This window comes from Molothrus ater, chromosome 9 (assembly GCF_012460135.2).
Source record: "Molothrus ater isolate BHLD 08-10-18 breed brown headed cowbird chromosome 9, BPBGC_Mater_1.1, whole genome shotgun sequence".
In the NCBI taxonomy this organism is placed as follows: Eukaryota; Metazoa; Chordata; class Aves; order Passeriformes; family Icteridae; genus Molothrus; species Molothrus ater.
In genome coordinates, this window is record NC_050486.2 from 24,346,001 (window position 1) to 24,371,870 (window position 25,870).

The 25,870-nt window shown below is 35.6% G+C and overlaps 1 protein-coding gene and 1 long non-coding RNA gene across 4 annotated transcripts in view; both read right to left on the minus strand.

Annotated features, from left to right (window-relative positions):
• Window positions 1-25,870, minus strand: part of LOC118689748 (BEN domain-containing protein 5) — an 884,006-nt gene that overhangs the window by 808,122 nt on the left and 50,014 nt on the right. The gene's annotated exons all lie outside the window — the stretch shown is intronic.
• Window positions 14,337-18,556, minus strand: LOC118689749 (uncharacterized). The gene is made up of 2 exons (XR_004980672.1): window positions 15,021-18,556; window positions 14,337-14,728 (listed from the first exon to the last, which is right to left on the minus strand). It is a non-coding gene; the product is annotated as an uncharacterized LOC118689749 (long non-coding RNA).

The window sequence follows — 25,870 nt, forward strand, 5'->3', positions numbered from 1 at the left end:
GGAAGAAAAGTGAAAATGAAATGGATTACACTGCAAACAGAAAAGAGCAAACAAAAAGGATTATTTAAACAGGAAATGCTAAAGAAGAACAAAAGGGTTTTAGAAAGGTAAAAGAAGTATGACTAAGCATCTATGAACTATACAACTATGCCATGTTCCAGCCCCCTCATTTCTTTTCTTACATTTATAAAGTTCTTAAATATGAAGTCAATCAGAGGTTTAGATATTTAATTATCACTACAGACTATGCAAACTCTTATTATCCTGTTGTCCTCTGGCACTGGGATGCCTCTATATTGACTTCAGTGGGAATACTCAAAGTATGTGATGCTACATGCACAAATCTCTCCAGGAGCACAGCTTTCCAGAGTCTAACCTCCAAAGAAACCCCACTGGCATGTTGGCTCTGCCTGGCAAGCCTCATGGACATGCTCCATATTCAAAGCTAATAGTTTGTCATTTCCAGGGAATCTTATAAATACTTAATTGGGAGAAATATTTTTTTCCTTTTCTGTTTCTTTAGCAGAGTAACCATAGCAAGTATATACAATCTTCATTCTTCTGATCATACTGTCAGCCAAATTCTACTTAAAGAAATTTAAGTCTTTTTTGATGTTTCAAGCAAACTGAGAAAAGTATCTGTTATGGTCACCTATTTTGATCTTATGTTTTTCTGTCAGACTTGAGGGTGGGTCTGCTTGTCCTCAGTTCAGAATTTCTGCTCAGTAACTTCTGCATTATTCTGTCTGATGAAGTTAGAACAGCCACACTGGGGGAAAAAAGAAGTTATTCAAGTTACAAGCAAGCCAGCATCCTTAGAAGTAACCCATTGTCTTGTCCCATTTTACTGAAGTGTACACACTTCCCAATCATGATCCAAAGTTTAAAAAGCTTTTCTTGTAATTATTATAAAAAATAAATTTAATGTGTCATACAAGAGCAAGTAAGGTGTAACCACTTCTGTTCTTCAGTTGTCTATGTCCAGTGTGGGAGGCAACTTCCCTGAGCTGTGACCTTCAGCTGTCCTTTGTCATGCTGGAATTGCCCCTTGGAGCCACCCTCCTCAAAGAGGCAGCTAAATAAATTCTAATATTCAGCCAAAAGATTCATTTTCTTTCTAGACATGCTGAGGTTTTTAAATGTTTCTACCACTCTTTATTTTGATCTACGCAGAAGGATGGAAGTTTCAACAATTTAAAGTTTTCTCTCATCCAAGGCTGCATAAACCCAGTCACCTACACATTTGGAGAGGAGGTTAATCCATGTATCTGCAAGACTTCCTGCCCAGCACAGGAAAGACATACATATGAAATATAAATATTGCTCACCTTCTTCTTTGGTGTTTGTTTAAAGTTATCTTTGGAACCAGATGACCGTGGAAATAGGATAAAATTAGGGTTGGGGTGGGGGTGAAACCCTCCTGAAGTCTTGAATTATGGAATTTCCTGTCCTGTGGATGCTAGATACCCTAGCACTGGCTTTGTGACCATGACAGCATTATTTGGTTTCTTCTAACAGATGCTGGCCTAAAAAGACCATGTGAGTTGCTATTTCTGCTACATAAAGGAAAAGTTTTCAGCTTCAGTGTTGGACACACTTAGTGGAGTGATAAAGGACTTCCTCTACTTCCCTGTGTGCCTGTTTATAGTGAAGGGACACCACACCAGCTGCCTGAAACACATGGACTGCTCCCATATCCCAAGCTACCTTTGTGCAGTTCATATTTCTGTGACTGGTATACACAGACAAATGGAAACAGCTCTTGCTCTGCCAGGAATTTTTATCTTGAGTATTTTTATTCGCAATTTTTTAATGTGCACTTCCTCACTAATTTAAGTATAGCAGCCTTGAAGACCAGTCTCTGGTGGTGGCAAAGACCTGGCATTTGGGTGGGCTTCTTTTCCATGGGAAATTTTCCACCCATTTTGCTACCACCTGAGAATATTCTGTGAAATCACCACAGCATACCAGCATTTTAAAAGAAATTGTTGCTGAGAAAGTTAAAGACATAAAACTTTTTTGTGAAGAGTAAATTTTCTGCACTTTCCTTTTTTATTGCACACTCTGATTATAGGTAAAGATGTAGTTCTCTGCTCCTATATATTTACAGGCACATATATCCCTGGAGTTAAACTACTTAATACAAAAAGTAAACTTTGTTTTTCTGGAGATTTGCATTATTAGAACGTATTTTCCTTTTTTCTTCATCTTTTTTTGAACCAAAGCTTCTGCAACTTTGCATTTCATATGTGTAAGCTTTCCATAATATGTTGGAGCAGAATCAGAGGGACTTTTAAAGGGAAAGTCTTTTCCCTGTGAAATTAATGTGGATGGTAGTATTGTAGAAAAATACTCAGACAAGAAAGACATACAATTAAGGAAGTATTCCAAATATGGTCAGAAGGGGATTTCATCTTCCACTGTCCTGGATAAAATACTGTAGGATGTAACTCTGTAATGTGAAACACAGGAATCTTAAGCATCACAAAATTAGGCTGTTTTATAAAAAAGTCTGTTTGACTGACATGTATTTTGAGCCTAACTTTCCAACTGTAGTAGTGCACCATTACTAATGCATGTGCTCAGCACATGAAACACAACCTACCTTATCTAACAGTAGGAAACCATGAGATGAGAAACAAAAACCAAAACGAAATCCAGTCAATATATTTAGTCAATACTTTTATCTTTGAAAAGGGTCCCAGAAGCTTTAATGTTCACAAGAGATCGGGATCTCGAGTTTATCTGCACCTTCAGAGAATAACATCTCCATCAGCAGTCCTTCTGGCATCACTAATTAAAGAACAATCTACTGATTTACTGACTTGAGCTGGAATATAAGGGAATTCACACAAAACTGCTTTGGAATGAATAGTCCTGCAGTTCTAAAATCCCAAAACACTAAGCCATGTTAACTTTAGTGCCATTTGGTGGGAAAAACAATATAGATAACTGTAAACATGCTTAATATGTAAATGAGAATATAATTATATTTTAACATCTTCCCTTAAAGTTTAGGTCATGTAATATAAATATGATCCAAAACTTCGAGACCATAATATTTTGTTATAAAGATATAAAGGCACTGTATGCTCTCTGCCCAGAATTTAAGGACTCAGTAAACATGCCCAAATGCATGAAAGCAAACATGCATTTCTATTTTCAAAAGTCAGAAGTGTAGCTATACAGCCACAATTCTTGCATAGGGATTGGAATCCTTCTGCAATTTTGACAGCATAATATGAGCAGCAAGTTATCCATCTTCCTTCACTAATCAAACAAGGAAAAATAATTAAAAAGAGATTTAAGCAATTTCATTTTTATTAAACCAAATGGATGATGTGGCTGAAATTTAGTAGAAAATGCCAGAAAGTTATAAACAGCTATTTTCTCTAAGAGAAAAAGGCATAATGATACCCACTGCTTTGAAGCTGGAACTCCACAAATACACACAAGAAATAAGGAATATCTTGCTAATGAAGATAATTAGCAACTAAAACAACAACTGGGACAATTTTTTCACAATTTATGGATGTTAGGTAAAGTAAGCATCAGTCATTACTTGTACAACAGGCTTTGCACTTATCAGTAATTGTAACAAGTTTTATCTTACTGGTTCTTCTCTAAATTCCGTTTAACACTCCATGAACTGGAGACCGTAGGTCCTACTGATGCCTTCAGTGATACTAATGTTACACTCACGTAATGTATATTCAAGATTATTTTCATAAAATCATTCCATTGATGTCTCACAGCCACAGCTGATCAGCACATACACTCAACCATTTCTCACCCTTTGTGTTTTGCAATTAGTGGAGTCCTCTTTGTGACAGTTCCATGTGATTAACCACTAAATCTTACAGTTCACACTGTCTTACCTTACTTCAATTGTGCTGCTGAAGTTCCCTATGGGATAAATATAAGCTAGCCTGATCCTTGCCTTTAATAGCCACGCTTCCCATTGTCATGTTGTTTCATGGGTGTGATCCAATTATGAGAAAACTCCTTCTGATGTTACCAAGAAGCAGATGAAAGCTGTGTTCCACAGAGGAAACTGCTGAATGGTTGGTCAGATGTTCTTTCTAATGCAAATAAAAGGAAACCTAGAATACCCCAGAATCAACAAGAGAAAACAGGACTGACATCATATTTATACCCACAGGTAGGCAGACCTGGGACCTGAATGACACACCTTGCTCAGTGGCTGCTGAGATTGAAGGGGAACTAAAGAGAAGCCAGAGAGGGGCGCTTGGTCAGGGACTGCAGTGATAGAACAAGGAGTATTGAGTAAAAATTGAAGTAGGGGGAATTTAGGTTAGATACTAGGAAGAAATTCTTCAAGGCCCGTGTTGGATGGAGCACCTCTCATAGTGGGAGGCATCCCTGCCCATGGCAGGGCAGCTGGGGCTGGAGGATCTTTAAGGTCTCTTGTAATCCTTGAAATTCTCTTTGATTCCATGATTCTGTGAAATGGTTTGCTGAATAGAATATAATTGTTGTAGACTGACAAGGCCCTTTTCCACTGTGTCCCTTCATAAAACAAGGGACTCACATCTGTGTTTACATGAGGCCGAGGGATGGACAGATGGAGAACAGACTGAAAAGTCTCCACAGGCATAAGGTGGGAAAATAAAGCAGGGAGTCTACCAGGATGTAGCCTGTAAAGACTGGGAGTTAAAGTTGGTGTCTTTAGAGCTTGACTGAGGTTACCTAGTGCACCAATTATTACATTAACTAGGAATCTCTCATCCTTGAGCCTAACACATCCCTAATTTTTTGCAGGATCAAGATCTCTAAGCAAAATTCGTGTGACTTCAGAACATCACTGCAATATGCGAGCTGGATGAAAATATGTAACACTGTTAGGAGGTGGCAAATAGGAACTCAGCAGCAGCAAAATATAACAAGAAAATGAGAAACAGATATAAGAGAATATTTTTTAGTAAGATAATGTCTTTAGAGAAGTAAATGTTCAGAACAATAAAAGAAGTAAACCAATAATATATGCATTCCTTTAATAAAAGCAGAATGTGATATTCTATTTTAATTGGGTAAATTGAAATGTAGTATGCAATTTGGTATTATTTAATCCTTTAGATAGTTTTCTTTATTTTTTTTAATTTTTAATGATTTCTTAAATTATTACTTATGTAACACAGGACTGAAAGGCAAGCTTCATAAATCAGCTCATACCATAATAAAAATTGCTTTATTTCTTATAACAAGGGTGTTATAGGATTCTACAATGTCACCCCACAGTCTGCCCACTCTTTTTTAACTTTCTAAAAGAAATATTGGAAAAGTTCATGCATGAAGGCACTAATACTTAAAATTCTGCATTAACATATTTGCAGACAAATTATCAGTCTATTTTTGCAGACATCAGTTTGCAGACAATCCTACAAAGGCATACATACTTCATAACTTTGTATTATTTACCTGGAGTACACTTATTCATTGTAAAATTAATCAAGGTACAAATCTCTGCAGAATGTAAGTCAGGATAGTATCTTGTCTGGGAATATATTTCTGCAGATATAAACAACCCCTCAAATATGGAGAAAAAATCACTCTGTAATGTCACACACATATATATATATTTGTAATTTGCACCATGGAACACAGTGAGAGTTATCTAAGTCAGTATTTTTACATTGCAAGAAGACTTTCAAAAGAAATGCAGTTTTGAAAAGTAATAAACCTCTTTTAAATCACCAATAGCTTTAGTTCAGCAAAAGCATCATCACTTGCTGTTTGCTTCTAAAGTCTCTATTTTTCAGTTTTAAAAATATGGTCAACATTTTCTTTATGGTTTAATTTTCTTTTCAGGGCTTCTCCTTTTTATACTCTCATTTTCTACCTAAACTGAAATAATGCTATTACCTTATAGTCACATTTCTAAAACCTTCCAGTACCTTTGAAGTATTATTGTCCTCATTAATATACAGCACTTTCCAATTTAGTGCAATCTAAGAATGTAATTCAAGGTCTATTCCTCCCCCACATCATTTACGAAATTGTCAAATAAAATTAGACTTATCACCAAACCTGGCAGTCCTTTAATGAGCAGTTTCATCTTGGTTGTAATTATTTTTTGTTTGTGTATATTCAGTGATTTTTCATTCTACTTCTCACAAATTATAGCAACTTTTACATTTTACCCAGTGGAAATCATAATTTTTTTCCCTTTTCATTTTGGAATTTCTATGTACCACATTACATAGATTGCTTTATGCCTATATAAAAATCTGAAGAAATAATTAATATTAGGAAGCCACCTAGTAGAGTGCTTTATTGCATTTTCTTTCTCTTTAGTTATTGTTGGTGTTGCTGCTTTTGCTGCTAATTATTCTAACAGGAACTCAAAGGTAGTTACACATGTTCATGAGGAAGTGCATAAACCTACTGGTCCCTGTTTCCTCACTGTCTCCTTAGACTTTGTCTCATTATTCCATAAGGCTTTCCAAGATAATTCTCTCACCCTTACTTAATTACTCTATTTATAAAGTTTGTATTTTCATATTTTCTGGTACTTTTCTGACAGTTGGGGAGGTTTTTTAGAAAAAAAAAAGAAACTAAAATTTAAAAATAAATTCATTAATTGCCATTAATAGTGCTGTATCCAACTAGCATAAATTTCTGGATTTAAGTCACGATCCTGAAAAATTCCTTTCTTCTACATGGAAAAGTCTGTAACCATTAAAGGGTACCTGTCACACTTTTCATATGACAAAATGAGACCTGAATGATTTCTATGGTCTAAAACCCTGAAGATCCTGTGAATTTGAGGGAGTTCCCACCATTAATGTTGCAAAAGAAATTTATTTGAAATTTAAATCATTCAATAAGTATCACATCAAAGGAATTACTTAAAAAAACCAAAATGTAGATTTCAAATAATCTCAATACAATTCATTATTGCAGAACACCTATTTTTCACCACTGAAGCTCTAGCTAAGGTAATATTTTCCTCTGCAGTGCAAATTGTGCTATTTCTGACCTCTACCACTAAAAAAATATAAACCTGGCAAAATATGGCAAAATAATTATCATTTTATCACTGAACACTATCATTAAACTGAATTTCAGTCTTGGAGGGAAAAGGATGGATGATACCAGAAATATGCAACATTTCAGTGTGGTGTAAGATACTACTCGTTATTATCAAGTTGTGATTAACATTATCAAATGCTAGTTTCAAGCTCTATTATTTCGATCTGGTGCTGCACAAACTGGAGTTTTCTCTCCAATTTTGAATCTATTTTGTTATAGGTGTGTTTGGCTCTGACTTTTGCACCTTTGGTAATTGTATTTCTATAAAAGCCCTGAAGGTTATGTAAATAGCAGCTACATTTATATGAAAATTTTAAATTTTCTTTATTACTAGAACACAGGTAAAATTTAGTCAACAATTTTGTGCAGTCAAGTTTTTTCCTTTAGCACATATTTGATTCATCCTTTCCCAAGCACACCATATATACAAATTGAATTTCAAATTGTATCCTTGGGCATCAGAACAGATATTCACAAGGTAACTACCTTTAAAAACTCTTTATCTTTTGAACTGATCTTGAGGTCATACAGCCTTTATGATTGCAAGGTGGACAGAAATACCAGTTTTCAGGCTGTGGTATCTTACATTTTGTGATTTGTGTCTCATGTCATTAAAAAAATAGCTTTTCATTGTCTAAGATGGCAGCTAAACAAGCACTGCACTATTTTTATTTACTATTCATGCATTTTTTTCTCATATGTACCCTCAACTATCAATATTCTACTTATTAATCCATGACAAGTCATTAACCAATAAATGGAGAATTCTGGTAGTTGTTACAAAATTATCACACTCAACCTTTTATGAGTTCCTGAGGTCACCTTTCTGCAGGAACAAAAGAGTTCTACTTGCATTGCACTACAGTGTAAAAGGGAGACTTTCAGGAATTTTAGTAGATGATCAAGAATAGTTATCAATGCTTAAAATGCCTCTGTTTTGTCAATTGAAACAGTATTATGAGAAAGAAAAACATTCCACTGATTTCCCATATTTGATAAAATTCCTGCTGAGGAATAACCTGAAACCTGAAAAAACACTTCTGTGGTAACCAGCCTTACAGATATATTTCCTCCAGTGCTTTACTGCTCAGGGGCTTTCCAAGGAAAATAAGAGATCACAGTTTATACTCATTACTTTCTTCTTTCTATCTTATGTTTTTGAGATTACAGTTGATATTAATGGAAGTAGAGAATTCATGTATTGACCAAAGAGCATGTTTGGCACAGAGAATTCTTTGTGCAGTCCTGACACTGTTATTTCAACCCCGAGGTAGAATTCCATTGCTGTAAAAGAAGCTGAAAATTTGCACCTGGTATTTTACATGAGCCAGTAAATGCAGGCTCATGAACTTGAACTGGGAAACTCTGGTGACTATTTGGATACTCTCACAAAAACATCCCTCACTTTCAGAGGGAAATGGAAAAGACTGTTCTGCATAAGTTCTAACAGGAATGAACACCCGGGAGGCAGAATTGGTGGTTAGTCTTAAGAATAATATTGTCAAAAGAACAAATGAGTCTTATGTGGTTATTAATGAGTTGAGAAATTAGAGGGCCTCAAACTTTCAGAGGACTAACACCTCAAACATGTTTGCTAAAGGAATACTTTATTTTAAAGGATAGCTGGCCAAATTAAGGAATTTATAATAGCAGAGTATTCAACTGTCTACAATAGAAACTCTCTTCCTGTCCAGCATTGTATTATTTCTGGATATTTCACATAGCAGACAGGGTGGCAGAGGGATATTCAGCCACTAACCAGTAAGTTCTCATTATGTCCCACATTCTGTCCTTTCTCCAATTTTAGCCTTTTAAAATTGAAATCTTCAATTGCAGATTTTTTGTTCATCATCCTATTTAATTTTTTTCAGTTTAGAAGGAACTGATATAACATCCTACTCCACACTTAGTACTTTTTTATTTGATATATATATAAAACCACACAATAATCACAGGGGTTTTTTGATTCAGTAGCAAGACAATATTCCTGTATAGAAATGCCAAATTATTCTCCTATCTGACTGTGCTGTTGGGTCATGGAATCCTTCATGGAGACAAAGCAACTGCTTACTGTTAAATAAGCCTATCCAAATCATGAATATAATGCTAGGTTTCTCTAGGGACAAGAAAAACAATCCCACAAAAAGCAAAAATTATAACAAGCAATGTGCTGGCTGAACTGCATTTCATTTTCCATTCAGTAAGCAGTCAAAATAGAAAAAGACTATTGTGTTTGGTATGTAAATTTAAGGGAAAAAGCCATGCTGTTTTGACTCCATAATATGGATTATTTTAAACAAAATGGCAGCCATCACCAGTGTCTGCAGTATATTTCAAGCAGTATATTCTACAATACAGATAGAGTATATATCATGTTGCTTACACCATACCATAAATGTGTGTAGGAATAACACTCTGGCACCTGGAGCCAAAATGATCTCTCGCGTTCTGTGGTGAGAATTTCTCTCTAAATAATATACACTTAGCAAAATACCATCAGAGAAGTATTTTCTACCCTGATGTTCTGCAAATTGAGGATTAGAAGTGATGCTCAGCCTTTCAGAAAGAAATCATTATCTAGTCATTAACTTTTCTTTTACCCTCCCTCTCTTCTTCAAAAACCAAAGTGTAAATGAAACTGTTTAAGAAATAACATTGCAAACAACTAAAGGCTTATGCCCACACAAATGACTAAATAGGAAGGTGAAACATAATTATGTTCATTTACAGTCTGATTTCTGACATCAAGCACTGAGTGTGCTCATTCACTCTTTTATGGGCAAACACCAATTTTTAATTAATTCACTCAATTTGAAGAAACCAAGTCAAACTGTTGAACATATTCATAGCAATTATATTTTAAAACAACAGAAAGATAGTGAATATGCATCTTGTTTAAGTAAAACAGGAATCTCATTAACTTGAAAAAGATATTGCTCATCTTCAGAGAGAGGCAGATACAACAGTTACTTAAAAAAGGAAAAACTGAAGAGTGGAAATAGTACAGTACACATAATATAAATAGAGAGAGTGTCAATTAGGTGGGATTATTAATACACTGGCAACTGATTCTGTGGAGAAAGACATTGTTGAACAATTGTGTTTGTTTGTTTCAGTATAAAAGTCAGATGTAATTACTTTTCAAATGCATTCATTTGACACTCCACTATTTCTGTAAGCACATTTGTGTATGCATGCCCCTCAATATTATGATATTTTGAAGAATTTTGTCTCCTCTCCTGTTAAGTACCACCAATCCAGAATGTCAAGCATTATTCTTCAGAAGGCTGCATGGAAGTTGAGCATGCAAAAATGGGCAAACACACTGCTCAAACTGCAGGACTCAGTGTGTTTACAAAAGAAAGCTTTTATACACACTCAGCTAAATCTGAGTGGGCAGCCTTGGGAACCTGACCAATATGTTTCTAGGCTTTTAAATGCATTTGTAGCATAGGCAATGATGATACATTCAATTAATAGGGTAATGTATTTAAATAATTGGCAAGTTCAATGATAAATTTTTTTTTTCATTTGCTCTAAGCACTACAAATATATCTAAAATAACTTTTTATGGATTTTACTGTCGGGCCAAATACATGCAACCACTGCCTCGTGAGCTAATTTACTTCTTACACAAAACTTAATCATAAATACTTAGTATTGTATAATCTCAGTGAAAATTTGCACGCAACTGAGCTTCAAATACAGTTTCAGACTCTTCATCATTCAATGTGCATCCATGATGCCTTTAATCAGAATAAGATACTTGTAAAATGTGGACAATACACACACCAATAAATATTCAGCATGTACAAAGAAAATCTTACGGTAAGGGGTATAAAGTTATTTGGCTACAGCTTTTTAATTAAAAAAAAAAATTGTCAAGGCAGAAGCCTTCCAATGGTTCTGTATTTTCCCTGTGACTACACTTTTTCCTACAGTAAATGATAACCTCACGCAAACCTCCTTCTGTTTGGTTACCTGTTGAAAACATTCATAAAAATGCAATAAAAGGAGGCAATACAATTCATTTACAGCTCAGCACTGAGGGATCTGTGATCCATACTGCTCGAGCTGTGAGTAATAACAATTTCTAAGTGAGGCCAGTAGTGTACATGGTCCACACCATTTTCTCTTCTTTCTAACATCACAAGGTTCAGCAGCTTCATAGACGAGAGAATTGTGGAAAACACACTGGCTTTAACTGGATGTCCCTGTTGAAAGCCCAGAGGAGGGTGGTGAATGGGGTTACATCCAGCTCACAAGTGGTTTCCCCCAAGGGTCAGGACTGGGATCAGCTCTGTTTCATCTCTTCTTTGACGATCTGGACAGGGGGATTGGGTGCACCCTCAGTTCACAGGTGACACCAAGTCAGGCAGGAGTGTTGATCTGCTGGAGGGCAGGAAGGCTCTGCAGAGGGATCTGGACAGGCTGGATCTTGGGATGAGGGAACTGTATGAGGTTCAATAAGACAAAGTGCCAGATCCTGCACTTGGATCACAACAATACCCAGCAGTGCTACAGGCTGAGGGCAGAACATGGGAAAATGCCCTGGGGGTGCTGCTCAGCAGGGGCTGAACATGAGCCAGCTGTGCCCAGGTGGGCAGGAAGGCCAGTGGCACCTGGCTTGTCCCAGCAATGGTGTGGCAGCAGGAGCAGGGCTCTGACTGTGCCCCTGTCCTGGGCACTGTGGGGCCACACCTCGAGTGCTGTGTCCAGTTCTGGGCCCCTCATGCCAAGAGGGACATTGAGGGGCTGGAGCGAGCCCAGGGAAGGGCAGCGGGGCTGGGGCAGGGTCTGGAGCACAGGTCTGGTGAGGAACAGCTGAGGGAGCTGGGGGGCTCAGCCTGGAGAACAGGGGGGTCAGGGGAGATCACTGTCACTGGTCACTGGTCACTGTCACTATCACTGTCACTGTCACTGTCACTGATCACTGTCACTGATCACTGTCACTATCACTGTCACTGGTCACTATCACTGTCACTGATCACTGTCACTGATCACTGTCACTATCACTGTCACTATCACTGTCACTGATCACTGTCACTATCACTGATCACTGTCACTATCACTGTCACTATCACTGTCACTGTCACTGTCACTATCACTGTCACTATCACTGTCACTGATCACTTATCTCTGACCACAGCTCCATGGACAGAGGCTGGAGTCAGGTGGGGGTCGCTCTCTTCTCCCCACAACAAGTGACAGAACACCGATTGCACCAGGGGAGGTTCAGATTGGATATTAGAAAGAAAATTCTTTGCTGAAAGGGTTGTCAAGCCCTGGGACTGGCTGCCAAGGGAAGTGGTAGAGTCGCCATCCCTGGAGTTAATTAAAAGAGGTGTAGATGTGGTGCTCAGGGACATGGGTTAGTGGTGGGCTTGGCAGTGCTGGGTTAATGGCTGGAATTGATGATCCTAAAGGTCTTTTCCAACCCAAACAATTTCACAGTTCTATGGTTTCAGTCTTGATCACCAGGATCCCTACTCTAATCATATTAACTTTCATTTTTAAAAGGCAAAATGTTGTATGATCTGTGAGGCCTGACCAAACAGGCACTCAGAAGAGAATGTCAGATATCCTTTCATGTTTGAACTAACATTATCAACTGCTGCATGTTTAGACACAAATAAAATGTTAAATTAATGTAGTTTATTTACACAGGTTGATGCAAGTATGTATGTAAACCAACGGGCACACTGTAGCTTTGCATAAACAGAACACTCCTCTTAAGGGAACTATGAATAAAAGCTTTATTTAGCAGAGCAGTAATTTATCCTCTAAACAACTTCACACAGTTAGAGGGAATAAAGTGAAAAACAAAGGAATATAAATGATTAAAAGCTATTTGCTGTGATACTTCACTAGAAATGAAGATTATAGAGGGCAAGAAATTTCCAGTCAGGACAAAAGGCTTTTTAAATCTTTTAAATCTTTTGTTGTGCCTGTGACTACAGGTTGAAATGATTGATTTTCCTCTATGACAGTGTCTTAAATTGTGTGTCACATAGTCAAAATTTAAAGCTTGATAGGTCCACAGAACAGTTTTAAAATCATTCAAAGAAGCTCAAAATTTAATTAGGAAAAACATTAGACCAATTAAGACAAAATGGTAATATAAAATATTAAGGTAAAACATGTATTAGCGTGACATTTGCATTTTTATGAAGTATGAATCACAAAGAAATAAAAACTGCTGCTAAATTTCAGTTAAGTCCCTTTTAAAAATCTTGTTTCCATGGCAATGCTGAGGATGTAAGATATGGATTTTTTATTAAAAAAAAAAAAAACCCACAACAGTTTAAATGAGAAATAGCAACATCATGGCCTCCTTTCAATTTCCTAATATGCCCAAGAGGCACAGAAAATAAGTCACCAAGACATCAATGCCAGGAGTAATGCAGAAGGACAGACCCCTACTTATCCCACTGGTTTGCAGTATGCTGCTAAATAAACACATTCACCAGTGTTATTCTGCTGCAAACACACTAATTGTTAACAGGCAACAGTATTTTTACAATCTGAAGGCCTAGTAGAGCCCATTCAATCAGGAAAGCTTAATAACAGCACTCATTACCAAGATGAGCTGAAATTCCACTACAAAGGCTACCTATGACAAAAGTAACCAAGTGATTATTCTTTTACATTCCAGATCTAAGAAAAGTTGTTCAAGTCTCTAATGAGTAATCAGGGATTGAGGTTTCTAGGCTACAAAAATCCTGTTATGGCAAAAAAGGCAGAAACCTAACACCCAAATCAATACTGTATTACTCTCTCCACAGGCAAGAGCTGCTGGGTCAGGAAAATCATGAAAAATTCATAGTGAAGGTGGTCAAGTCATCCATAAGATAGAGAAAATAATGCTATATCTAAAGATCCCTTGAGCAATCGAAGACATTTTATAGATTTCACCATGGATAAGTGCTGGTTTGTCTCATCTATGTACCTTAATACTGTTCCTCTCTTATTTCTAACAGTAAATGAGGATGGTCTGGTCTATATTTACTGCCTTTCCTATTTACTTTATTAATTTCTATCTCTTTGTGCTCCACTGTTGTTTCAATAGCTATCCTCAAGAGAATTCTGAGTCACCCCTGCTAGAAGAAAAAGCAGGTAACACATCTTGGAGGAGCCCTCCACCTAAATTCCTCAGCAGGGATGAGCTTAATTCAGGCTAGGAGAAAAAGTTAGGAATGTCTGCTCCTTTTTTTGTGACATCACTTCTGCCAAAGGGGAGCAAGCAACAGCCTTCATTTTTATCAAGTCAAAACTCTCAAGCATAAAAAAGAAAAATACAATTTTATTTCATATAAGGGTAATAGAAGGAAAAGAAGTGTTTCAAGACACACATGTGGAAAAGATTTGAGCATGATTAATAACTGGGTTTGCACATCTTCATTCCTCCTTCAGCATCAAATTTATGCCTAACAAAACAACAGTAAAAAAAGTAAAATGGCAAAGCAGGTCCCCCTGTACAATATATAATAAAGTAAGTAATAAAAAGGAACCCTGACAATAGCGAGAACTGATAGAAATCTAACTGCCAGACAGAAGACACAGCACTTTCTAAAGGTTCATAAACATTTCTGAAAACTGGGGAAAGGCACATTCTTCCACAATGCACAGAAATCCAAAGCTTTCCAGTAGGATGAGCTGCACAGTTATCCCACACCTGTAAAAGATTTAAACGTTCTATGATTCAAGACACAAGACAGTTTGTGGAAAATGGATATAGTCATGATTAAATCTGTTATGCCAAAATAAGATAAACAATGTAAGAAAGACTGTGCATCTCTCTGCCACTGAGGAGAAAGAATTAAATTAAGGATGAAAACTGCTAGTCCATTTTGTCAATTGTCTGCAGGATGCAGTACTGCCTCCTGTTCTGAAACAGCAATCCCTATCTAGTGAGCCATTTAAGAAACTGTTAAAGTTTTTTATTGTGTTTAAAAAATATTATTCACCTGTGAATATAATTGTCCAAGTATATTGCCTCTCTAGATACACATTAGACTCAGTCATGTGCAAGTTCTTGGAATAATCTGGAATATAATGAATAGAGGGCAAGACATGTTCTCTCTTAAACCTGAATGTGCTGGACATTCACCTAGAACATTAATAAACATCTCTGACCTTGTTATATAATGCCAGTCAAAGACCCAGAGAACAATTCCATACATCAAATGTATTCCATGTTTTTAGTTTGGATTCCTTTTCTTTAGGAAAATTAGGAAAGAATATTGGAAGCAAAAAAGCAGGAAAAAAATTAATTTGGACAGTAGTGGGAGACTTAGCTCTGAAGGCTTATATAATTTTACTTGAAAGCACATGAGAGAATTTATAGAGATTGGTGCCAAGAAATATAAAGGCCAATTTTCCAAGGTGCTAATAGTACTGAAATGTCACTAAAGTCAATGGAAACTCTGGTTATTTTGCACTTCTTAGAAAATGTTTGAAAATAGCAAGTCCATAACAGGGACCTTGTGAAATCACTTGTGGCACCTGTATTCCCCTAGCAGAGCAAATATCAGCACAGAAAGCAGAGGTTATTTTGAAGTTGAGGGGTGAAATCAGCTGCAAGGAAAAAAAGGATTCATAACTGGCATCATGTAGCATGATCAGTATGTATTCACACCATGGGCCGGGACCACAGAAGATGACACATGTTAATATGTGCCACCAACACACTGCTCTATGAAAAAGAGTGTTCAAACAAACTCACCAATGATTGTTCTTGAATGGTAGATCAGAATATTTAAGTTTGGGGGTTTTTTAAACTACATTGACCAACGTCCAAATCTATTAAACTTTTACCAAAAAAAGTTTCCCAAAGAAAATAGGTTTTCTAGAGAATGACACAAAGTGTCACGAATGCCAACATTTCTGGGGCTGCCAGTACTTCACTGTACAGGGATTATTATTTTCACCTAGGTGGACATAGCAAAATGTTACCTTGGTGAGATGAGGGTAATGGAAATCTGGTGCATCATTGAGAGCCACCTGTGGGGCTGAAACACTGATTTTTGTCAGAGCTCTCCATTGCCACCAGCTGAAGTCTGCTGATTCCAGAGTAACCCAGCCTGTGGCCAGGTTGTGCTTCAAATACCTTATTCAGAAGTTTCCATTTACATGGTTTAGGTTTCAAGTTCTCTGGGTTAAAACACTTGCAAGAGTAGCACAAAAGATGCCACTTGTCTTATTTTAGCTTATGGGTATTTATTATGTATTAGCACTAACATGGTTATTTGCATGGCAGACAGAATTTTTCTTTTTTTCATTTCTCCCCACAGAAGTTCTCTAAAATATTCTGTTCTAAGACATTCTTATAATAGCATGAAGATACAAAAAATATGTTTCATTAGAAAAGTATGAATTATTGGGAAAAGGAATACACTACTTAAATAAACAAAATCACTGTTTCTTGCATAAAGATAAGGATACTCCCTAGGAGAATGTTGAAAAGTTTGCATTTGTTCTTGTTAATTATACTCTTTATCATAAAAACCAGGAAAAAAATTCAAAATATTTTTCATTAATTTTCCACATATATATAGCACATCTATTAATAAAATAATCTGTAGTGTAGTAGAATACATTTTACAGCCTGATAAGCATTGCATTACATACAAAGTAAAATGGCTGTATCATTTACTGTGCTCCTCTCAGTTAATATCTGTAACAGCCTGCATCTTCTCACAATATTCTAACTTTACATTACTACAAAACACAATTTCATAAATTGTAAAGGTCTGTACAAACAAGGAATGTATTTTAATACAGAAAACTTGACACTATCACTGCACTTTTCTTCATAAATATTCTTTTCTTTCTTTGACATTTTTTTGGCTTACACAACAGGGTGCCAAACATTCGTGACAGCTTACAATAGAAAAACAATATTGCTTTTAGTTAACAATGTTAGCTATGAATATATATTGACAGCATTTTCACTGCAGATTTGCTGCCAACATAATACAAAGCAAATAGCATTCAATATGTTGGAACACTCAGGGGAATTAAAGAGTTTCAAAAACAAATTTATGGCATTAGGTGCTGAATGCTAAATCTAATGAAAATGCAAATTCAGAAGTATCTCCTGCACATACTTCATGCAAAGGAACACAGTTTGGCAAAGTGATAAAATTAAGATTGTTTAAGTCAGGAGAAAATTATGTTAAAATGCCTCTGCTTGTTTGGCTTTTTATAAAGCCAGTTTTACCACAAAGATTAATTTTTTTCCAAAATTCTTTCTGCTTTTCTTCCTTGAAGTACATCAGAGAGAGATCATAAAAAAACCTCTGAATTCAAAATGCTCCCAAATGTTTTGAGAAAATACAACTACATCATTTTATAACTTTAATATTTGTAGCTTCACTACTAATCACATACAAACCCAAGCATCACTGTTCCCTTGAAACAACAGAAGCTGAGTTTTCCATCCAACTCTGTACATTTATTATCTACAAAACAAGCAAAGGAGTGCATAGAAATTATGATTTAAATGTTATAAAATACAGTAATTTACTGCAACATTGTAGTCTCATCTCCTATATATTAACATGTATTTTTAAAATCAAACATTTCTTGACCGTACTTTATACCTGACATGACACTAATAGTTTTTAAACCATTTACAAAGAAAATTAATGGAAGTTAGCAATACCACAATGCTAAGAAAGCAAAAATTTATCAGATTTCATAGCTGTTGAAATAATAATTTTTTATTAATTTTTAGGTGAACTTGACGTTTATCATGACTGAAACATAACAAGCTATTCAACACTTCTATCTAACAGTCCTTGTAAGACATATAAATATTATCTAGGTTTTAAAATAACTTGTTTAGATAGACAAAAAATTATAACAAATTCTTCATAGGTTGCACTCTGGTATTCGTGAAGGCATTTTGTACTCTCTAAATAACAAAGAAAAAGAAAAGAAAAAGGAAAAAGTATTTGTAGAACAATATTTAGGTTTAAGCACTGAAGTGTAAAATTATTATAATCCATAATTATCAAACTCGCTATAAGACACAGAAATTTATGAATTTCAGGTTTATTAGAAAGCTGAATGAAGCACATTTTAGGATTAAGCTTGGCCATCACACACAGTTTTCCATGAGGCTCATACTACTTGCATTATAGAATAGCCTAAACTGCAAAATTATGCAGTACTTCCCACTCTGGCGAGAGAGCCACAACTCCACATTTAGATCTGCAAAGGAAAATGAGGAAATGCAAAGATTCCCTTTTGCTAAGCTATGAATTTCAAAACGTGCTTTCGAGCTCACCCAGTGCAATATGGACCCGTGTTCTCCAAGCACCAAACGAGCTGATTTTTTAGAAGCTGAAAGACTGAAACTGGTGAGGATGGAATAAACACAGTTAATTTGTTAACGTCTACTCTGTCTCTTTTCACTAACTGTCAAGGAAATCATATTTTACATTTTTTTCAGTATGTGCTTGGAAAGGATTTCCCAGTAACCTACACTCACTCTCACTGAAGGGTGACAACAGAAATCAATATGTGTCTCTGAAGAATAATCTAGCCAAACATTTACATTTAGAAAATTCATTTGTATCTATGCATGAGAAATTCCTGGCAAAAAAAAAAAAAAAAAAAAAAAGAAATTATCTCCCTGCATACATGCCATCTCTTTTTATAGGCTGATTTTTATAATGAACTGGCTTTAAATCAATACAATAAATATATATAACTCCATGTTAAATAACAATTGACCTAGGTAGGTAGCTATACTAAACTCTGGTTCAAAGAAATCCTTCTGCAGCCATAGGGAAGAGACAACCCACAAGGAACAGCTATTGTAGTTTCATCCTGGATATTCCAAGGCCATGGAATTGCCATTCCACATGCCTGCCAGGAAGGATATGCGGTTTAATCTAACAATTGAGGTGATTCTAAACCTAACACTGGAGGTACTCAGCATCACTGTCAAATTTGCAGGGCCAGGGAATGCCCTGCCATGGACCCCACAAGACTCTGTAGGGCTCTGATTGTGGGATTAGTTTTGCCCACAGAGTTCACAGAAGATCAGAACACGAACACACAACAAGCTGCAAAGCTGCAATTCTGCTTTCCCTGCATCACCCCTGAGTACAACATGGTACTGCATGAAACCATGCAAAGGGAAAGGAAAACCTGCTGGGAGAATCTGCACATTGGTGTAATGCTATTTTTATAAAGGTTTTAATAAACATTTCTGCGAAGCTTCATGAGAATTTTCAGAGGGACAATTAACACAACACCCTCCAAAAATTATACTGCACAATTAGAAAATTAAATAAGTGTTCTGTAGAGCACCATCAGTTCAAGACAGGAAAAAATTGCCATTCCAATAAAAGCTTGTTATAATGTTCAAGGTTAAGGCTCTGAATTCATGCATTTTGGTGTTTAGTAGGACAATACATATATTAAGTGGGCAAAAATTTTGGTAGCACTGCTCTTCTCAAAGTTGAAAATTATAATTAGGAAGTGTTTGTCCAATTTGTTGTCTCTTATCTTGGAAAATTATTAGGGAAAAAAGAGAGTGGTAAACAGGAGCCACAACCCTGCTCAGTGACTGGCTTAGAGAAAACAAATATTTTGGGCAGATTATTTGTATTCCTTATGCCAAGCCACTAAAAGCTTCAGAAAGATTATCCTTTCTATTACAATGTAAACGCCATTCAACAACATGCACTAGATTTAGCAGAAAATACATGCAGTTGTTTTAAATCTATGCTGAATGTGTTCCACGGTATATACATCCTCTAGTAAAAGGAGTAATAAAAAACTCATTTCTACTTGAAAAAACCTGCCGAGTTTTAGTTCCTACATAACATAATGCATATTTAGACTATCATGTTATTCTGTAAAAGATGTCCAAACAAGATGATTTGATGTTGGAATAGTCATCTCAGAACAACCAGAGCAATGTAAGGTAAAATAATTGTCAAGTCAATCTCTAGCTTACACTTTATTGCAGAAATAAATTGAACTCTGCTCTAGCTTTTTGACACGTAATTCTGATACTAATGGGTTCAAATCCATTTCTCTTTGCTCTCCTTCCTAACAGGAAGCCTTATGTAATACAGTGTCAGAAATCTACCAGTTACTGGCTAATGTTTCCCTTAAATAAAAAGTCTCTGCCTGTAATAGTATTAACAGCTGCCATCAGTTTACAGTAATGAGCCTCAGTTCATCATGGTAGTGCTACTATGAAAATTAGAAGCTTCCATAGAGCTTCTCAAATCACAAAAAAAATTACCAGAGCCATCCTGAGCTGTGGTGTAACAGCAGATGTTGCCTATCCAGGGTGCACAGGTCAGATTCTAAACTGGGGGAACTGTACTCAATCATCAGAATCACTCAGCTGATTATTCTGCGTTCTGTATGTAAAATACAGCAGCTCTATGTTAAGAGTCATCTTATAAATCCAGTGTTAATTTTCCTTAATTTCTCAAAGCAGATAAAAATGCACAGTAATTTTACAGAGTATTTCACAGCTTCTTCAATAGATAAATTAAAATATATTTTGCTGGAAGAAACTTAATAATTTTATTATATATAATGTAATATCTCAGGTAGCCTATACAGTTTTCCAGTTTCAATTAACAGTAAAAACAAACAAACAAACAAACAAAAAGGAAAGTATCTACAAATCATGGCATTTTAATTTTGCTCCCTAAAAATTTGAAAGTGCTTATCTTAATGCTCCAGAGTTTTATAAACTAAGCATATACTTGTGAGCAGTATAGCAAAGGAACAAAATATTTAATTGAGATGAGGATGGAATTTTTCTGTGGCATTTAGCATTGTAGGAACTTTGCTCCCTCAGAAATCAATGGGAGACCTAGATTATTCCGAATTTTTAAAAAATTAAAAATTATTCTGAATTTAAAAGATAAAAAAAATCTAAAAGCAGGAAAGTTCAAAACATTTCATCTTCACTTCTTCAATGTATGCTTCTACATTCTGATATAAAGACTTTTCAGTAATAAAAGGAAAATGAAACCAAATTTGCATGGAAGACAATTCACTCTGGAACTAAAAACGGGAGTATTTAATCAGAATCAAAAAGGTTTTAAACTGAAAGAAAAGTAAGCATGTCACATCACTGACATCAAGATCATCACAGCGCTGATTTTGTTGATGACATCTATAATGTATTTTTGACATTTTGAGTGACAGATGCCACCACCATAGGAAATTAAACACACCTGGCCATTAGTTTCCTGGAGGCAAAAGGCAGTGTTAAATCTGAAGAGTACAGTAGGTGTGCAATAATTACTGAACACTGGAATCTGAAATGTTCTTACAGACACCTGGAACAGAGAAAGTTTATGAATTTAACACTGCCTTGCCAAGAGTGAATATTTCACCAGGACAGAGGTTGTTCTGGTAATGCTGACTGTTTCCCCTGTTTACCAACCTACCTGCATTCATTACTTTTAAAGGATGATACCTGTCATGGCAGCTTTTCATAATTTCATGGATATGCACACTATATTGCACTTACCAAAGTTTCACATGCACCCTCTATCTATTCCAAGCACAACTGAATTATCGATCCAAAATAAAATTATACGTACTTGAAAGGATTCCAACTTGGAAGAATCATCATTTATAAATCTAATTTTATACATGACCAATATAGGCACAAGTTTCCAAAATGGTAACATTATTTTTCTTCAAAACTGCACCATGTTCAATAGATTTTTCTTTTTTTAAATGTTGAGACACACATGCAATCTATTTTAAATGTCATCACTTTGTTTCTTATTTAACTATCATTTCATATGGCTTCCTCAGTAAGTAAATGATTACCTCAACTGCTATAGGTATCATCTAACCCCGTGCAACTTTTGACTTATGATAAAATTGTACCACTTTCCAACCCAGGGATCAGTAAAACTACTTTTAAAAATACAAAGGCTCCTTTGAAATAATCCATTTTAATTTTTAATACGAATTTCAGATAATTCAAGCCCTTCCCTAACAAAAAGTAACAGGCTCATATTACCAAGTGCTATGGTACCACAAGGTCTTACAAAATTTGCATCATGATTCTGCCTCCATCCTTCTTTTCCCTTTTTTTTTCCCAAGTTGAAGAGCATGTGCTACTCAAATAAATAATCTTACCCTGTAGAAAAGCTGTTACTAAAAAGTTATTATCCAAATGCACTCACCTCAGCCTCCCGTGTTTTCTAGGGAGATAGGTGTAGATTTATGCACATGTTTATAAATAAAATATACATATGCACACAAACACAGCTTTAAGGAACTTGGCCAGTGCAGGATACGAAAGCAACATTGTCATACACAGAGATGCCATCAGATTAAACAAAAACCAACTTAAAGTCCAGACTTTTGCTGTTTCTAAATTCTAAAAGGAATCCCAAAGGATACAAACACATACCTGATTTTGCTCAACTGTTGTCATAATTGCTAGTGAACACCAAAGAATTTTCACTGAAATCATTCTCTGAGATTAATTTTCTTTACTTGATTTTTCCTGATGAAAATGTTTCAAGACATCTTTGGCTCCTTTTTAACCTTACAAAACTGATTATAATTTCAACCTTTATGCAGTATTTGCTTTTCTCCAAGGGAAAATAAATCATGATATGATATGACATGATAATGATGAATGATAATGACTGGCAAACCCAGCAGCCTTAGATGCATGCCAAAGTTTAAATTTTAACCAAGTTCAGCCACAAGAACTGAAATCCACTATTTGAGAGCCAAGAGAAAAGGAAAAACTTCACTCACATATGAAACAAATAAAAATTTGATACTGCTCTAACTAAATCAATACTAACACTACAGTAAGCAGGAAATGAAAAGTTATAGCAGTGATGCTACTCACAGTTACACCTTGAAGTCAAAATGGGAATGTGAGCTGGTAGTGTCAGCTGGGTTACTGATGTCCATTTAACCTCTTAAATATAGATGGTTTTCAAGAAAAGTATCAGAACTAAGGAAACAAAATAAATTCATATGACAAAAGAAAACTGGGATGTGAAAAACATCAGGTTTTGCCTACCTGTGTAAACGGTGACTAAAATACCAAAATACAGGAAGAGTTGGACATCTTTTTCTAGAGTGCTAAAAATTCACATAATGGTACATAAAGATGGGGAGCAGCTGAAAGCTTCCTAAACAGGGAAAATTCAAATAATCCAGTGATTTTCCTTGCAAATTATTAAAAACAGCTATTTGGATAGATTACAGTAGCTGACCAGAAGAGGATTAATAAATTATAATGTAAATTATTAATAAATGAGTGATGTATACCTAATTTACTAAGAAGGTATAAGCAATGAAACACACTAAAGAAATTATGCATTTAAGATGGGTTAGGAATTGTTGCAAAAAATGCTTTATTCATTCACTTCAAATGTATTCACTTGAAAATTTCAAATCTGTACTCTTTCATAAAAGCCTGCCCTTTTACATATGCATTTTCCAAAGCTAGGTAAATGCAATATAGCCTTTAATACACAGTAAAGAAAATATCTGTCTTCTCAAATGAGAAGCTGGAAAGAGTATAAGATGTTATAAAGCATCTTGATACCAGTAACTAAATCCCCAAGTGACAGTAGAGCAAAGCATGTCTGCTTAAGAAGAAGAAAGTAAAAAGGTAGCCTGTTTCCAACTTTAGCCTGCTTTTGATGTCATATTCACTCCATCTTACTTTGGATGCAGCTTCTGCAGGAATTAACTGCACAGAATGAGTTCTTAGGTCAGAAAAAAAGGTTGAGTACCTCAAATTATGCCTGCTTTTCTTTTTTTCGTCCCTGCTTCTCCAAAATGTGTCAGTTGGTATAAAGAGAGACATTATCTCTCCCTATACACGTATCACTCATATCTTTAAACAATCACAGCTGTAGCATCATAAAGAAGCAGTTGTCTGCTAAGGATCATTGAGTTGTTTTAGGACAGTGAAAAGAGGCCTGAACATATTATAAAATCCACTGTCAATAACAAATATTTCCTGAATATCTAATCAATTAAAGATAACAGAGATCTTACAGCCTTTTCTATTTTACAAAACAGTGTAGGACAAAAACCCATAAAATTCTACAGTGACAGTTCCATGCATTCATAATAATGTCCAGCTATGATAATGTCTGTCTTACCTGGGCATCCTGCTTAAAATTCTGAAGAGCAGGCTATCCTTTTTCCTGGTCCATACTCACACATAAAAAACCCAAAAAAAATTCATGAGTCAAAATTCTAGTTTCAGTCCAAGAGCAACTGAAGTAACAGAGAAAATGCCTTTGAAGTAAATAACATTTGGTTCTTTGATTTTAACCTCAATCTGGATTGATTTATTAACTGTAAGTAACGATCAAGTCCAAGCTGCCAAATATCCATTCTTCTCCTCTATCCTTCTTGGTATATTTTGTCAGTACCTTTGTGATGAAGAACTCCAAATGTGTTTATCAACACTTACAGAACAAAATTTGGCACTATTAGGAAACCCCTTCTGTTGGAAATTCTTTTTTTAATCTCAGTGAAAATACCATTTCTCAACATGATTCATCCAACAGCAGAGCTCCTCAGGGTACACACACACAGAATTTGTCATGAGGCCTAGATGTGCATTAGTTAGTGGTATAATATGGCTGCTGAGTGTTAAATCAAAAATCCTCAAATATTTTTAATCCTTTCATTGCTTTCTTGTATTTAATACTTATCTCTTCTCAAATTGCTCAAAAGAAAATTTTCTAGGACAAAGATCATATTTTTCCAGTGTAGTTACAGTATCTGGAACAGTGAGTGTCAAGCACTTGACAAGAATTTCTGACTATAGCCCTCAAAAACAATAATCATTCTTTTCACCTGTAAAATCCTCCAATATCAGTATACCAGCATATTTTTTATAATTTATCACACGTACACACATTTCTTTTTTTTTTCCCAAAAAGCTCAAATGAATCACTGTTGCTAGTAATAGCATTAAAGCCATTCTAGCTCAGAGGTAATCTTGCACCTGAAGCACTGTGTATTTAAAATACTTGAAATGCAATTGGGAGATGAAATTTGTTCATCCAATTTCCGACTGTGCAGAGAAGAAATTTAGCAAAATCGTAGATGGTGTTTGAAGGGCCATGGCTGAAGTGAATAGGAAGCAACCCCTGCCCAGTAAAGAGCATTATCAGGAATAGAGAGCAGCCTGTGACACATATATAATTAGAGAAATTGGAGGCTTTGCCCATGAGACCATGTGTTCCACAGCAAATCCTATTTCCTTCACTCTCCCTTTCATGGATATGTGTAAATCATAAAAGTCTATGTATTTTCTTTACATATAACATATCAGTTTCTTTTTTTCTTTTCCAATATTGGTGTTAATTGAATTCACCAAACAAGTAACAAAAAAGAATCATAGCTCACATCTTTTCAGACCAACTGAGTACCAAGTCAGAAACCATGTAAGGAGACCAAAAGACCAAATTTTACATCTTCCAGGTATCTTACATGATGGCTCATTTCCTCCCATAAATATATGGCATTAGCCTTTTTTAAAAATCTTTTTTACCTTGTTAAAAAAAGTACAAATAAAACTGACAACAAAAAATGTCTGTTGATGTAGATGCCCAAAATGAAGTAGAAGCCCAAATCATAAGGAGGAAGAAATTAATTTATCAACATCCAAATTTAAAAAAAAAAGTCTGTTGGTTCGACTTCAATGTCAGGAAGTGAACATCAAATAAACCAAGTTTATAAAAAAATTCTAAAAATAATTCTGGAAATATTAGGGCTGTCACTGGCATGGCACAGAGCTTAGCTCTATTACCTATGA